This window comes from Lichenostomus cassidix, chromosome 7 (assembly GCF_008360975.1).
Source record: "Lichenostomus cassidix isolate B80296 chromosome 7, HeHo_3.0, whole genome shotgun sequence".
NCBI lineage: Eukaryota > Metazoa > Chordata > Aves > Passeriformes > Meliphagidae > Lichenostomus > Lichenostomus cassidix.
Window position 1 is genome coordinate 1,521,444 of NC_139488.1, and position 17,171 is coordinate 1,538,614.

The 17,171-nt window shown below is 43.3% G+C and overlaps 1 protein-coding gene and 1 long non-coding RNA gene across 4 annotated transcripts in view; both read right to left on the reverse strand.

Annotated features, from left to right (window-relative positions):
* ERBB4 (erb-b2 receptor tyrosine kinase 4) overlaps positions 1-17,171 on the reverse strand; it is a 552,538-nt gene that overhangs the window by 480,066 nt on the left and 55,301 nt on the right. The window lies entirely within an intron of this gene.
* Positions 3,391-10,764, reverse strand: LOC146434290 (uncharacterized). Its single transcript, XR_014853332.1, has 3 exons — positions 10,709-10,764; positions 9,801-9,912; positions 3,391-5,031 (listed from the first exon to the last, which is right to left on the reverse strand). It is a non-coding gene; the product is annotated as an uncharacterized LOC146434290 (long non-coding RNA).

The window sequence follows — 17,171 nt, forward strand, 5'->3', positions numbered from 1 at the left end:
CGTCGCCCTTTTCTTCGCGCTTCCGCGCAGGGCACGGCTGCTGTGGCAGCCCCGGCAGCGTGCCCCCCGAGTGAAGGCTGCCTTCATTCACAGGGACACACAGGTGTCCTCCCTGCCCGCCAGCAAGGGCAGCAGCTGTGCTGACATCAGCCAAAAACCCGCATTGGGCACCCTCGTGCCTCACGGGGCTGCTTGGCACGGCCAGAACCTATCAGCCCCCAAAAGTGCATCCAGCTCCCAGGGATAGCCAGGAGGATCAGGAGGGGCCTGGCAGTGGCTGGATGCTCCCACAGGACAATGATCTGTGTATCTGTGTGCGTCTGTGGCCCAGCTAATGCAGCACTTGGTTATGGGAAAGGCACTCAGTGCTGGTTTTGGTCATCCTGAGGATAGAAACCCTTAGTTAACCCAACCTGGTCAATGCCTTCCCTGCCAACTACGTTACCACATCACATCACATTACTATTACTGACTTAGGGGTAGTTTTCTCAGGGTGGACCAACAAACCAAAAAGTAATTAAATTCCTCTCATTTATTACTGAGAATAATAAATCTGATTCTGAATCTTATTTTCATAAGCACCTTAGCTGGCGGAACAAAATACCTCCTATTTCCTGAGCACTTGACAACTGTTTAGTCCTACACATGGCCAAAGTCCCTTTCTGGAAGATAAATCATGTGCTGCCACACACATGCTTAGATACACTCAAGCAGTGCCAGTGCCCCTTTGCAGAAGATCATCTGCTAAGAAAACAAAGCATTGAATAAGGAATGGCCCAACAACCCAGATATCTCCTGCAGAAACCACACAAAGCATAAACTTTGTGCCATGCATTTGGCTCAAAATAGGCAGTGCCTTCTTTTTATATATATATACACATATATATAAAAATATATATAAAATACGCTTCTGGCTATACAAATATTAGTCTCATTTTTAAACCAATGCTCCAGTAAGGAATATTTGCTTTTGCCTATGATTATTTGTTGGGGTTTTTTTCCCCCACAGAATGACATATGATACTGTCTTTTCAAAGTGACAGAACAAAAGAGATTACAGAGATAATCAGGTTACTGTAGATAGAAAGGAACGAGAGATTCAGAGCTACTCCTCTGCCCAACAATCCTCAGACTTCATATTTTCATCTGCCGGGTGAGCACTATCTCTGTAAGGTTTATTTAAACATATCACTTTCCCACTAAAGCATTTTCTGGCTCCTTAGACTTCCTCTAAGGATTTTCAGCTAAAAACAGGTTATAGTTTCAAAGCACAGTCATAACAGAAATTGGAGAGGATATATCACAGTAATTGTGTTTACCGTATAATGAAAGAAAATAAGGAATATTCCACCTACTTGAACTAGAATTTAAAGAATGAAAAAAAAACACAGAAAAACCACTAAGAGGAAATAAAACTATGTCAGTCCATCCCCAGCCAGTTTATAATCAAACACTGCAATAATTATCCTAAGACCAAGCCAGCAGCAGAGATTTCTGTTCCTGGGGTGTACACAGAGTTCACAGACCTCTGAGCCATGCAAAGGGAAGTGCCAAAATCTGCAGTGAGCACAATGACCCAGCTCCAGTCCCCCAGCCACAGTGCAGTCTTCCTTTTCCATGCTGCAGGTGAAGACCTCCAAGCTCAATACTCCAAGTTCCACCTAGCTGGGCTTTTACCCCCCACCCCCACATTTTTAATATTCAGCATGGAAGACAAACCACAACTTGTGCCACAAGTTCCTCTTTGGAGGTTGAGAAGGGGACAGTGTTGGAGCAGCCCTTCAGTGCTCTAGGACTGGGTTAAGCCCCAGAGCACAGAGGGCTCAGATAAATGCACATACCCATCAAAGCCCCCAGGCCTTTTGGTCAGTGTGTCTGACAAAATTCCTTCACAGACAGCAAAGAAAATGCAAAGCTGTAACAAAACCCTATTTTTTATATCATCTTTCAGCAGCTAATGCCCGGATTTAACACCAAACTAGGATCAGTTTCAGCCTGGGGAGGATCTGGCCTTTTCAGGCTGCTTTTTTCATCAGCTCAACCACAATGCTCAGCAGTTAGCAAACACATTGCTAAGATGGGAGCTCTTTGCTATCATACAATTAAAAACATTATCAGGCAACAGGGGAACTGTCTGCCTGCATCCTCACCTCCAAAACCCACTGCCAAGGACCACTGCAGACCTGGTGAGGCTTGCTCCCCTGCCTCTGACTTGGAAAAGGACCCATCCTCACAGGTGGATTCCTAGGACATGTCAGACTGTTTGCAGGATTGAGGGCCATAATAAGTCTTTGCATTTTCAATATACAGGTTAAATTCAGGTCTCAAAAGTATGTTTGATCTGCAACACCAAAATTCACAAAAAGGAAAGGCTTTTCAGATATAACACCAGCTCAGGTTAACAAATAACAGGTGGTGTTTAAGAGTGATACACAGGTAAATTTCAGTACTGTAGGACTCATTTAAAGCACTGGATGAATGAATAATTATTTCAATTGCTACCATTTGAAAATGGGTATATTTTAAAATCATTTAAAAGCAGGTAAGTATCAAGTTAGAAATCCTGAAAACTGAGTGGAAGCTATTTGAGACCAAAACACCAAGCCAGAGCCATAATCCCACAGTAGAACACATGTGGATGAACCTCAGGCATCCCTCTTTGGCCCATCAGGTAGCAGCTCTCTGGGAAGGGACTTTCACTCATAGGAAATCAGTCATGGAGATGGGCATAAGGAGCTCAGAGCTGGAGGAAACCAAGTCAGCAGTTCATCTTTTATTCTCATTTTTCTCTCTAAAACACACAACATCAGCTTTGTTGGGGTGGATAATACCACCTCAGGAACTGCTGGAGAGCTGAGTGGTTCCACTACCACAAGGCTCCACTGGTGGAAGCCATCTTAGCCTTCCCCCTGGAGAACACGATGGTTCCTCCCCAAATTATGTAAATCCCCCCAGCTGTAACCTAACCCCTGATTCCATCCCTTCCTCTTCCCCATTGGTTGTGGTGTTCCCCCCGCCTCCTCTCCCCTGACCCTCCAGCCATCCCTTTAAATGTAGACGGCTGGGGTCTCTCGCCCTCTTTCACCCTGGAACCCTTCAGAATAAACCTCTGTAACCTGCGGCTGACTGAGCGCTCTGAGTTCTTTGTCTCTGGTGACACACGAGTTATCCAACTCCGTGGGTGAGTGAGAATCTGTGCCTTACACCGGCACGGGTGTGAGAAGGGCCTTTCTGTACAGCACCAGGCAGTGCTGGCTGGAGTGATTTCTCGATAGCCATAGAGACACTTTCGGTAAACGCAGAGGCCTGGTTCCACCCCTCCTCCCCCTCCGCGTTACAGCTTCCTGGTTTTTTTTTTTAGCTTACCCTTTACTCAATTCAGGAGCACAGTATTTGCATTCAGAAAGGCTCCATGAATGTCAGCATTAGAAATGTAACTTGAGTATTTAAGGAGTGGTCTAGTCTAAAAAACACCTCCAAGGAAAGTGTTCCAGGTCCAGTTTAAGTCTGCAGCTCTAAACTAGACCATGCCAGGAATCCTTTTTCTGGCAAAACATTTTCTTTTTCCTTTGCTGGAACTGCTGATTCCCCAAAACCCAGCCATGCTGGGCTTGAGGAAAGCTCTGTTAGAAAAAGACGATAATTTCAGTACCTTTGATACTTTTGGCCTTTGAAAGCCAAAAACCATTGTGGGGTAAGACCAGCATCTCTGGGTTATGGGTGTGAGACCCAACAGAATGAGCTGGGCGAGACAATCCCTGTGCCGTTGGGAAGCTCATTCCCAAATCCTAGGGATTTAACTAATGGCTGTGAGCACAGGAATCACCAGCACTCTTCTGTTCCAGAGGCTGAACCTTCTGCCCTAATAAAACATCTTCTCTTGCCGTGGCAGCTGCTTTAGAAGCCTACAGTGAGCATGGGGCAGCTCTCTAAAGGCAACCTAAAGTGATTTCCAAACAAAACATACAACTGAGGGTCACTCCATCATCTGAAAAACACTGCATCAGATGGAGCCAAACGACCAAAAAATTATTTCTTATTGAATTTCATTTTACATTTCTTCACATGGCAATTAAAAAGCTTATGGCCAAAGATATAGGAAGCAGTAAAAATGATGCATACAAAAAGATCTTACTGAACTTAATGCAGCATGAAATTATCCAACGGGCCCCTTTAAGTACTTTGCTGTAAAAATACACACCATAAAAGCATGTTTCACTGTTCTTTGTTTAATAGTTGGGTTAATTAAGAAAAAAGACAGTATTTCCACTGATTAAAGAAAAAACAAAAAAATCAAGTATTTACATTCTCAGAGAGTTCCTAGACATACAGCTCACTAAGGGCAGCAGCACTAGGCACGAATGCAGAAGACCAGGGACTCACTTCTCTTTTTAATTCCCTGGAACCAGCCTTTTCACAGCAATACGAAATACTACAGGAGTCGTATTTCTATTCTGATTGACTTTTCATTTTACTGGGCTCAACGTGTTTAAACCACTATCTTGACATGACCTGAAATATTCCAGGGTTATGGTTATTTTACAAATGATTATCAAGAGCAAATTTAAAAATTAATCCTAAAGTACCAAAAAAAAAAAAAAGACAAAAAAAAGGACTGCTGAATAATTTCAGCGACACTTCCCAATGTTTGCACAATTCTTTGTTTAATTCCCACTAGCCAAATGCCTCTGCTGGCACAGAGAGCTGCAGATGTAGCACTGCATATTCTGGCCAATTAAAGAGTTTTTAATTTTTTTTTCTTTAACCTTATCTTATTAACTCTTCCAGTGCTGACAAAAAGACATCTGTTCCCATTAAACTTTGCATTTTAAAAGTTAATGGGACTTTCTTGAAGCAACCCACTGGTGACCCACTGCATCCAGGGATGGAGCACCCATCGATGTGGGACCATTGACAGCAATGGTTGTAATTCATTTCTTACCTTGCACCATGTCACAGCCATATGCTAATTCTCCTCCCTGCCATTTGAAATGCATCCCCTCCTCCTGAGGAGATCAGCCACGAGAGAATCTGAGATGAAGCAAACAACATTTCTAAAATTCAGCAGGAGAGAGGTGGATGCAAAATATTTTTTAAAAAAGCAAATTAAAGCAGCAGAACAGGAGTTTTGCCCACCAAGCACTTCAGCAGCAATTTTGAATGTGGTCAAAGGCTGTCAAATATGTTAATCTTAATTTCTTTTAGAAACCTTGCAGATGATAGAATGCTAAAGGGGAACATTTAAAATATTGTTGGTATCATTCCCTGCTCCACTGTATGCCCAAACTACCTGTTTGGTTTTATATTTTAAAGTATGTGCTTTTCTATGGTACGTTTTTTTTTTTGTTCACCCACTAGGACAAGGAAAGAAAATAATGCTGAGGATACTTATTTTCTAAAATACTCTAATGAAGTCAGTGGAGACTCCAAGAGCTCAATGCCATAAATAGAGAAAAGAAACAGAACATATCAATCAAACCAACCCAGCTTGAATTGCATCTATAACAAAAACAAGGAAGGAAACAACAGCCTTTTCAGCAGGGGAATAACAGAGAAAATATTGACTTGTTAAAGAGAAACTATGGACATATTTTGAGCTCTGAGGAGGCTGTAATTGTTTCTAAATAAAGCTAAAAGTCCAACAGCATGGTCAGCCTACTCCTAGAAGGATTCATGCTGCTGCACTACAAACAACAGGTGGGACTTTTATCCTCTTTTTTTTCTTAAAACAAAAATATCAACACCTGCTCATTTTCAAAAGACAATATAAGGTGTGCACACTGACACTCCTTTTTTGGCCACAGAAACACTTCTGTATTTATATCACACTTCATTTCTGTTTCTAATGACCTTTCAGATGCCCTTAAATGAGCCTGAAGTGTAACTGCAGCTGTGGCACAACCCCACGGCTGTTTCCAGTGGCCCAAGTGCCTCCCAAGTTGTGCCTCAGCAGGAGCTTGGGTGGAAGAGCACCACCACAGAGACCCACAAGTAGAATTCCCAGGTGGCACTGGCACCACACCACATCCTACAGCAATGCTTCCAGGGCATTTACACACTCAACATCCACAGCTGCCTCCCAACGAATCTGCTGCAGTTTTCAGCACTGATTGTGTTAATTACTGGTAGGACAATTGTTGTGGACCTTCCTTCCCTTCCCCACACCATCCCTCCTGCTCAGCAGCAGGCTCCTGCAGCCACATGCCAGCCCAAAGGCAGAAAACCCTCTTCCTTCTTGAGTGGTAATTATAATTCTCCTTGTTACAATGAAATCCTTTCTGTGATTAAATTTCAATCTGAGCAGGCTGATTTTCTCATTTGCAGAGATTTTATTAGTTTGTGGGAATGTCTGCTTCCCCTCCTTTGAATTTATTCTTAAATTACTCTTCCTTTTTTCTTTTTTTCTCCCCCTCCAAAATCCCTCTCTTTCAAGTGACATTTGCCAACATTAGTCTGATTTAAGACCTTTTATCCAACCCATTGCCTTTTACTTAACTATATTGCTTCCAAGACCACTGGGATCTCCAGGCATTAATCATTAGCATTCAAGCTGGAGCTGACTTTAGGCAATGAGTTCCCATGTCTTTGGGGAACTGTGCACCACCAGCTGAAGTGCTCTGAGCAGTCTGCCCTGGTAAATTAACTCCAAAGAAGACTCTCTCCCCATAGCCATTCCTCTTCTCAGCATGCCTGTTCTGCAGCACCAAACACCAGCTGCAGGGCTGAGTCCAGCACAGTCCAAAACCCAGCCTTACCTTATCCCTTGGCTTAGGCTGAACTTCCCACCACCAGTCAAGGGAAGAGAGGCCCATGGCCCAAGCTCAACACTACATCTTGAAAAAACAGGCCAGACCCATTTGGCTTGGCCAAAGCAGTCAGTGGTGGCAGAGTTTTTGTCTCCCATTCACCAGCAGACCTCAAGCTGGATTATCTTGGTTGGACACATTGACTTGGAAGTCAATGAGCAGCAAAAGCCTCAGCTAGAAGGGCTACACCCTACAGAAGCCCAAGAAATGTCTAAAATTTGTCTGAATAAACAACACAGCAAAGAATCAAAATGAATCAAATTAAACAAACAAACCAACTCTCACAACACTTAACAAAACCCACCTTGCATTCAGTGCTAGGGCTGCTGCCAGAGCACAGCCCAGAGCTCCTGCCCTTCCCAAATGCTCTGCCCACTCTGCATCTGAAGCCTCTGCTTGCAGCACCATGGCTCCCACACCTATAAACTACTATCAGTTAGAATCTGCAAAAAAGCACCATCTTCAACCATTGTGGCCATTACCTCAAAGGGGTACTCTGCATTTCACAGAATTGTTCTGACCCTGTCACCTTGCACAACTCAAGGGGCACTCATCCCAGTTTAGACACCCCATATTAAAGTACTGCATCACTGGTTTTTCAGAGCACATGGAAACTTTCTTCTGCTTATTTTGGGTAGCCCTGGGAAATAAAATGGGAGTAACACACTTCAACATTAGCTTCACTTAAATTCAGTGACATCCCCTCAAAGTAGCCAAGTCCTTGCTTTCAGTTTTAAGCTGCATTTTGCTTAAATCCCAACCACAGAGGCTGTTTAAGCCTACATTGCCTTCAGGATGTCCAGGAACACCCCAGGAGATTTCCAAGGGTCCCAGGGATCCATCAGGCTCCCAGAAGGGTCCCCTGATCCCAAAGGGGCTGCTCTTCCCGAGGTACACAAGACAATTTGCATTGTTTTTCTTTGTTCTCTTGGTGTTCTTGCTAGGGAGCCGAGGTGACATTCCCAGTCAGAGCAGATCAGTGGGAACACACACATTTCGAGGAGGAGAGCACTCAGGCTCGTCCTCAGGTGCTCTTCCAAAGGCATTGGGCACAGGGGCTGCCAGCAGGTGCCCAGCAAGGTTTTCCAAACGCCAGGAGCAGGTCTGGTGCCTCCAGTGCCTGACCCCCATGGGCTTTTCCAGAGGCGCAGGGCTGCTCTACAAGGTGAAATTAGTGCTGAGGAAGTCAGAGCGTGAATTTAACATGCATCTGTAATTCCCCAGAAATTCCCCATGTGAACAGATTTAATCTGCATTACAAATGCCTTTTCATGGCTGGAGCTCTTCTTTCAAGGGTAGGGGAAAGCTGAAGCTCTGTTATTGTACATTTCAGCTCAAGCTGCTGGCATATTTTCCTTGCAATGCATAACAAATATTCTTAGGCAGCATCTAATAACACAACCTAGACATGCTACCTGTAGGACTGTTTTCTCAGAACACCATCAGCAGGCTTTGAACTTAACTGTCTGTTAAGTTTTTGTGTCTTTTCCCAGTGATTATGGCATCAGCTTCAAAGCAGCTCTCAGCAAATTCGGCTACTTCAAGAAGATCGGTTGTGCAGGCCAAATAGCCAAACACACACACACACATGCAATTAAAATCAAATGCCTAGATGATCATTTCAGTTTTAATTAGATTTTACTAGGACTATGAGTTAAGGCTGCAGGCTGAGATGTTGATTTAAAGCTGTAGCTAATGTGTTTTATTGCCAGATTTGCTCATAGTCAAAGCTAATTATCCCTATTATGCTTACATGATTTTTCAAACAACCAAAAAAAAAAAGCATTAAAAAAGTGAGCTTGTAGCAAGCAGATTGGCCTGCCAATGTCTGTGTGTGCATGTGCATGTGTGTATTAACAGCCATTTAAAACCCAGATCTTCAGTCATACGGGTAAAAAACCAAGCAATTAGCAGATGAAGTGTGGTACAGTTAAACAAACATCTCATTTCCAAGACCCATCAGGAAACTCTGAATGCAAGAAGATCTTATGCTATTTCTAAATATAGTGATATTGTGGAAAGTAAGATTTTTAGGAGAGGAGCTAAGAAATGCTGAGTAGCTTATTGAAATCATATCTTAGAATGTAACAGGGCTTAAAGGGAATTTTTTGTGGTTTTCGATGTGAAAAAAAAAATTAAATACTGGTTTTCGTTTTGTTTTTTTTTTTTTTTTAATTCTTCTCACTATTAACATTCCTTAATTTCATCTCTGGGAAAATGAAGAACAGAAAACACTGAGGAAAAAGAACAAGAAAGTGTGAGCCTGAAGATTTTTACATTTTTAGTTCTTAAAATTTCTAAGAAATTTCAAAGGAAACTGGCAAAAAAAAAAAAAAAAAAAGGCAGCAACCCATAACTACTCCATTTGAAGTAAAGCCTTGCCTCTTTTGCTCAGAAAGAGTTCAGACATGTCTTGAAGAAGCCTTCCCCACTGCTCTTCCCTCCTCCTTGAGCAAGGACCCAAGAGTGTTGAGTGTTCACTCTTGCTTTCATCCCTCTCTCCATTGCCTCCACCCTGAACGGGTGCTCTGGGTTTGCCATCCACATGTTCTGCCAGACAGCCTCCTGTGATGCACAGGCATTCTAAGGAGACTCTCAGAAACTCATCTTCCATGAGTTAAACCAAAAATAGCACACATACAGCTAGCCAATACTTCCTCCCTCCCTCCCTCCCCGCTCCTGTCAGAACAGATTGCATTTTGCTTCTGTTTTGATTTTAAAAGGAAAACATTCTGGACAGAAAAAGAGTATGTTTTCCCACTGGAAAATGTTAGTTTTCTTGGAAAAAAAAGAAGAAAATTTTCCCCAAAACACAACCCTGTTGAGATCACGTTGCAGGGCTGCAATGCCTCAGTGGTTTTTTTCTCGAGGCAAGTCCCCCAGTGTGGCAAGGCCAGCAGGGAGGAACAGCCTGCTGACTCAAAGGGTGTTCAATTGAGTCCAAAAGTGCTCAATTTTCAAGTGTTTTGTCTCACCACTGGAGCTGCTGCTCACATCTCCCACAAACTGAGATTGTCTTCCTCACTGTTTCTGCAGGAATGCCATGGGGCTCTACAGGCTGCTAGAGGCACCTGCCATGGCTGTGAAGTTCTTCACAGTGAAAAGCCTGTGTAAACGGTGAATTTTAGGGAAAAAAAATCAGAAAAATGAGATGTTTCATCCTCTCTGAACACCATGTTGTGTCGCTGAATATGCAGATGGATTTTCACTACAAGCAGGATGTCTTCTATTTATAACTTTTGCTTCCTGTTAGTTACTCTGTCACCGTGTGCAGGGAAATTACTCTTTCCTAATTCTTAGTGTTGATGGAGACACCTTTCCAGGTGCTGCCCAGCCATGCCACAGAGCTCCTCACACAGCCTGGGAACATCAACCCCAACGCAGGCAGATCCATGGAACTAACTCCTCAACAAGGAGACAACTGCCCATGGGCTGACAGCTCACCCCTAACAAGCCTGGGAGGCTCTTGGCAACCTGAGTGCCACTGAAGCAGCAGTCTGCTGTCACTAGACAAGGAAACCACTTTCTCAACATTATTGATAGAAAAGCAAAGTATGGACTGCCTGTACCTCCCCAAAACCTCACATATACTGCATTAGAAGATATCCAGTGAATAGGATAGTAGTGCACTATGTAAAATCTCACAAAAATTAAAGAAAAAGAGAAAGCTGGCTTTAATATTATAATTGCCATTGCATTTGACAGTTTTAGGCTTTGGCTAGAGCGAGGATCTAACACAGATTCCTGCTATTAGTTGCTTTTGCACTTACAGTTCTAGGGCTCTTAAAACAACTTTTATGAGCCATACTCTAAAACAACTCCAGATTTTCTAACTTTCTTAGCCTTGTGAAAAGACCCAAAAAAGTTGGAGTACAAAAGCACTCCAAAAAGCCAACCCCTACATTGTTTCAAATCAGCTATGCTGCTGTTTCAGACCCGGCAGCAGAACCAAGGCCAGCCCTGTTGCCAGAGCACCTCTGATGTCACTGTATGTGTGATATTCCCACCAAGATGGACACAGCACAGCCCACCTGCAGCACACCCACAGAATTATTTCCACCTCTCCCCCAAGGTGTTCCAGCCTGCCCTCAGGTCTCAGCAGGTTTGGGGACTGCACAACCATCCCCAGGAGGCTGTACCAGCAGGTTTGCAGGTGTGTGCCCATACCTGTGTGCTGCAGATCTCCCACCAGTTTTGTCAGATCTTTGCTGCAGCAGCTGACTTTACTGTCACTTGCTGTAAGGGAACAGCTGGGCTTGTTTATTTGGTGTGTGTATTTCCAAGCAAGCCAGCCAAGACTGGCCTGTGAATGCAGCAAAGAAAGGCCCCTCTTGGAGAGCCTTCCCTGGGCATCCAGCAAAGGGGAAATGAAGAGCTAATACTGGATGAGACCCAAGAGCTCTTCATATGAATAACTGCAAATGGGAAAACGATGCCCCAAGAGACAGAGCTGGAAGCAAGTTGTGACAATGGCTAATAACTCCTGAGGCCAGCAGGGCTGAGGATTAAACAGCCCAGCATGCCAGTGGCATTGGATGGACACCACCACCTTCTGAAATCCTGAAGGATTTTGTCCAGTCTGCTTATAAATGACACCTGCAGATGAAGACAGAGCTTTTTGCTTTTCCAGCACTGAACAAATTGAACTTTCAGCAACACCTGGCCAAGGTTTCTGCTCCTGTCTCGCTCTCCTCGTATCTTCTTAGTCAGATTGAATCCAGCCATCATTTTAGCTTTCAATCCACAATGGAAAGGTCAGATCCCGTGGACAGAGGCCAAAGCCTTTGTTTGCAGCCCCAAATAGGATTGCATTAGTTAAGCCTTAGCTGCCGTTCTCAATTTTCTTCATTCACACTACACACTGGCAGCCAATTTGGTTGAAAGAAATTTGGCAAGTGCTCTTGGATCTTCATCCTCCACTGTTGCTTTCTCCCCCAGTTAAACCAACTATTTTCCTTTGCTATTAATGACAGATACTAAAGCATCTCAGTTGTGCCTAAGCAGAGCAAACAAATGTGTGCCTGTAAAGGAATGACTTGGCCCAAACCATGAGGATGTGATAGCAATTAATGCCTATGCACAGAGACTTTTTTCTTTCTATTGAAGCATTTTCATACATATCACAGAGCACATCACCATCCAGCACAAAAAGGTGACAGTATTCACAGGATGATGTACCTATGAAACTAAACAAAACAGGAATTCAAGCCCCAGAGGGCTGCAGAGGGATGACAACAGGACACATAATGACTGGGATGGCAAAAGCCTAACTGCATGCATGGTGGATTTTCTCTACTGAACAGCTTGATATGATATCTGTAGGTTTATATGCTATGGTTTCAAATATGTAGCACTATCAGTACTGTTTAGGAAGGACTGAGAGTATCAAGACCTTAAGACTTTAAAAGTAGCCTTAAAATACTGCTACTGTCACTTCTAATACTTAAAGTAATGCACCCAACAGGACCTTTCCTAATACAGGTCAGGATAGGTCTGACCCCTGACAGGACCAGATGCAATGATCTGCCAGAGGAAGGAGGCAATGGATGTGTCATCTCCTGGTCTGCACCCTGAGCGTCCATTTATTTGTTTCTGATCAGTAAAACAGAACCTGTACACACATTTAACTCACGGGTGGCTGGGCCATGGAAACCTGCAGTGTGAAAGGTGCATGCACACAAACTCCTTGGCATGTTGGAGTCCCTGTTGGTTCCTTCCCAAAACAAGTGGCCATGAAAGGTGAATATCACTGAATGCAATCAGAGCTTTAATTCATTATACTCCATTCAAAAGCTGCCTCAGGTTAATCAAACGCTGCCAGCGTAATTTTGTACATTCTCAATGTTTTGTTTATTACTCTGATATGTTAAGAGGAGAAGATACTGGGTTATCCATGGGCTCTGGCTGCCAATAAATATCAGGACTGGAAGCTGCATTGTTTGCTCAGGGCACTAATGAGAAGTTTGTAACAAAATCACGCAACACAGGCACTATTTATTGACTTTGCAAAACAACCAGTTTTCTAACTCACTATCATTAACTGATCCCATGAAAGTCAAGCTTAAAAGCAAGTCTGATCCCATTAGCATAGCAGGGTTTCCCACTGGCAGCTCACTAAGGGACTGCCATTCGGATTACTGCCAGGCTTAACCCCTGGAGCTCAGAAATCCCTTTGTACTATGAACTGAAGGGGAAGCTGAAATGTGCTGCTGTCCTTTCCCAGAGCTCACCAGAACCAGCTGCCCCAGCACCAGGTGGACTGGAATGTTTTTTGTACAGTGAGGGGGGCAAAACACCAGCACATGCAACCCAGAGAGGTGGTGGATGCTCCATCCCTGGAAACATCCAAGGTCAGACTGGGCAGGGCTCTGAGCAACCCTCATGTCCCGTCCATTGCAGAGGAGCTGGACTAGGTAATTTTAAAGGTGACTTCCAACCCAAACCATTCCGAGGATCTGTGATTACATTCCTTACTGAGGAATAGCTGGACTTCTCAACACACACAAACTTCTTCTGCAATTAAGAGCATTAATGAAGAGACAGGTAAGAATCTTGATCCCTATTTGGATGTCTCCAAAACACAACTATTTGGCTAAGTCTTAATTTAGGTCACACAGAATCACACAGAATCACTGGGTTGGAAGAGACCTTCAAGTCCAACCCATGCCCTAACACCACCTCAGCTAAACCATGGCACTGAGTGCCACATCCAATCTTTTTTTAAACACATCCAAGGATGGTGACTCCACCACCTCCCCAGGCAGACGATTCCAGAACTTCACCACTCTTTCAGTAAAAAACTTTTTCCTAACATCCAACTTAAATTTCCCTTGGCACAGCCTGAGACTGTGTGCTCTTGTTCTGTCAGTAGCTGCCTGGAAAAAGAAACAAACCCCCACCTGACCACAAACACCCCTCAGGTAGCTGTAGAGAGTGAAAAGGTCTGCTCTGAGTCTTCTTTTCTCCAGGTCTAACACTTGTTGCAACCTGAGAAGATACTGTTGGTACAATGACAATTGTATTTCATGTTTTACAACTGCAGAGACTCACTGGTTATCCTGCACAGGTTTATTCTGTCTGTGGCAGGAACTTCAATATGCCAAAAATGCCAAAAAATCCTACTAGTACATTTGAATAATTTTTTCAGTAAGGATTGTATATACTGCAAAATCCCCCTTCATCAAAATTGGAGTATATAAATGGAATTGATAATTTTCAGCAAAAGTGTAATGGGTGAAAATGCAGGATAATTGCTTCTGCTTTTTCACTTCAATACTGTCAAAACATGTCTGTTCAATAAGCACAGAGTAGCTGTGTTTCAACTCTGTCATTATATTTAGACGTATATTAATTGAATTATATTTCTATTTATTTTACTCAATGCCAATCTGTTTATACATACAAAATTATTCATTATTTTCAAATTATTTTTTCAACACTGGCCATTCCATACAATTTTAAAATATTGAATTTCCTTTCCAACTCTGAAAGTTGGAAAGACTTGTTTCATGTCTAAAAGACAAGCTGCAGAGCAGAAACAACATCCTTGCACCAGTTCTGGCTCCTACGCTTTGTACACCAGATTTTTGGAATAAATATAACCAACTGGGGGTTTGAGTCAGGAAAAACTAGCCCTGTTCTGTATTTGACAGACTCTGAAGACACAGGCTACTAGAAGGAAGAAATATGTAAGGAACAACTAGAACAAAGAATGCAAGGACCTTTTTAAGGGTCTACAGAGAGTGATGCTCTCCAGGCAGGGTCCTGCATCAGATGTGGGCAGATGACTCCGTGCCTGAAGGCACATCCCCAAACTGCACCCTCCCACAAAAGGACTGGGAATTTCTTCTTCTTCTAATGTTTCCCAGCACCAGGCCAGGATCCAAAGCTCCAGCCCAAGGGCATCTGCTGATTTTAAATGAGTACACTGTGCTCCTTCCCTCCTTACTCTCAAAGCTGGACACGAGATTTATGTTGGAGGAGGAGCAGAGTTAATGCGTGAATGACTTCACAAGGTCGTTAGAGATTAAAATTGACACAGACTAAATTCTGCAGAAACCAACAGAGGTACAGGAAGGGGCTTGGGCCAACACTGGAACCTCTGGACAAAAGAAACAGGTAATTCAGGCTCAGAAAAGTCTGTGAAAAAGACCAGTGGGTCACTCACTCCCAAATGTCCCCAGCTGGGAGAAGGGGAAACCTTCCCCCCCAGTACCCAACATCCAAAGCCTGAAGGACAAGTATCTTAGCTTTCATTCAAAATCCAATGCATACAGAAAAAGGATTATTATTTTTCTTGAAGAGGGGGAAGGTCAGAGTCAAGTTGGCTTTTCTTCCTTTTTTAAATTTCGATGGCTTTACAAGTTCCTGAAGTCACTTGGGCTACAAAAATGTATTTCTATCATTTTCATTTTGACCAGCAAAGAAAGCGGTGTGTACAAAGGAAAAAAAAAAAAAAAAGACATGCACACAATATCAACCACAGCACTGACATGAAATAAAACACTTCAGAAATATTATGATGTGTTGAGGCACCCTCCTGGCTACTCTTAAAAGATGTCAAGTGTAATTCAGATTTGATTTCTTCCACTGTGGGTAACCCTGGCAGTAGAAACTTTGGTCCACAAAAAATTTCAGCCACATGACTTGAAACTCCCCATGTATAAACACTAAGAGGATGTGTGAACTGGATCATGAATCTGGTGCTCTTAAATTCCAAGTGTTGCATCCAGACAGCAGACACAGGGCATATATCCTGGATCAAGTCAGCAGTGTCAAATTAACCTAATTATTTTCTTGGAACAAAGGCTCTGAAGAGTTTTCATCACAAAATGTTGATGCTTCCTTTCCCTGTGACAGCTCATTGGCCCAATGCCGCCTGGAAGAGAGGGAAGGCTCTTCCAGATAAAACCTTGTCTGGTTGTAAATTTTTTGTTGTATTTATAAGAATACCAAAAAATTTTAACAGTATGCAGACTATTCTGCCTTGTAAAACATACACGAAGCAGCACAGATGCTGAGCTTAATTTTTCCCCTCACCATTCTTTTTATTCTGCTAAACAGACAATGGCAGGGAAGCACAGCAACTGGAACCTGGGCAGACCAACCTGGACAACAGTGGTTATGCCCACAAATGAAAACAACTTGATGCAAGAGGAGAAGCAGATCAGTAGGTCCAAATCATCTACTATGACAGGTGGCTGCAGTTATAGAGGCAAGGTCCAGGGTGGTCCATGAGCCCATCAGCCAACCTCCATATGTGCACTGGCACTGCCTGCAGGACTGGTTCAGACTCTTGGGTCTTTCAGAGAGTGCCTTTGGTGCACACCTGGAGTGCTACCTTTACTTCCTGAAAAGGAAATTTAGGGTATTTGCACACAGGACAGGCTGTGATCCAAACTGGCATGTGCATGTGAGGGCACTGGAAGGATCTGCCCTCAAACTGTGCTACTGCTCTGAACCAAAATGCTCCCCTGCACACCACTGGAATAAGAGCTACAGCGACATAAGCATTGTTGGTGCCAAAAGCCATGGCACAGCAGGAAAACCAAGCCTGCTATCAGACTACAGTGAGGAGACAGATTTATAGCTGCACACAGGCTTGCAAAGTCATTAGAGACCTAAACACGTTTAAAAAGCAAAGAGATAGAGCCAAAATGACCCTTTGGGTTAAAAGGGTATCTTTGCTTTTTTTTGCTATATTGAAAATATATTTCAGCTGCTGATTCTTTCTCTCAGATTTGATTTGTGGTTTTCTGGTCCCATAGAGAAAAAAATTCCCCCTGGATACAAATACAGCTGTGGGAGAGAGCTCACACTTGAGCTTGGGTCTTCACTTTCTTTGCTGTTCTGCTCCCCATGAAGCCCAACCAAATGATGCGACTGATGCATTTCATTCACTCGTTTGCTGTCAACAAAGATTTGGTTCCATGGGGGGGTTTGTCAATTTATGAAGACCTTAAATTATTGCTAGAAGTATAAATGACAGCTGAATATGAAGGTTTTGCTTTGTGTTTACCCAAAGATATGAAGATATTCTTTGGTGCTGAGATCTGCCCTGGTACCTCCCAGGGAGCTGCTACCAATTCTAGTCCTGAGAGTGAGTTTCAGCCTGCAGCACTGGGTGGGGTGCCCACACGAAGGAAAAGGATCTGCAAATAATAGTTCTCCATCAGCAGGAAAAAGAAAGCAGTGGTTAAAAGAAACCCACAGTTAAAGGTAATATCCATAAAAGAATCACAAAATGGGCTGCGGAGACCGAAGAACACCCAGCTCCTCGTGCCCTTCTTTCCTGCACTCACACCTACCTAAACAAGAAAGGAAGAGGTAAAGAGGAAAACGCCAACATCTCAGAAATACAGTGGT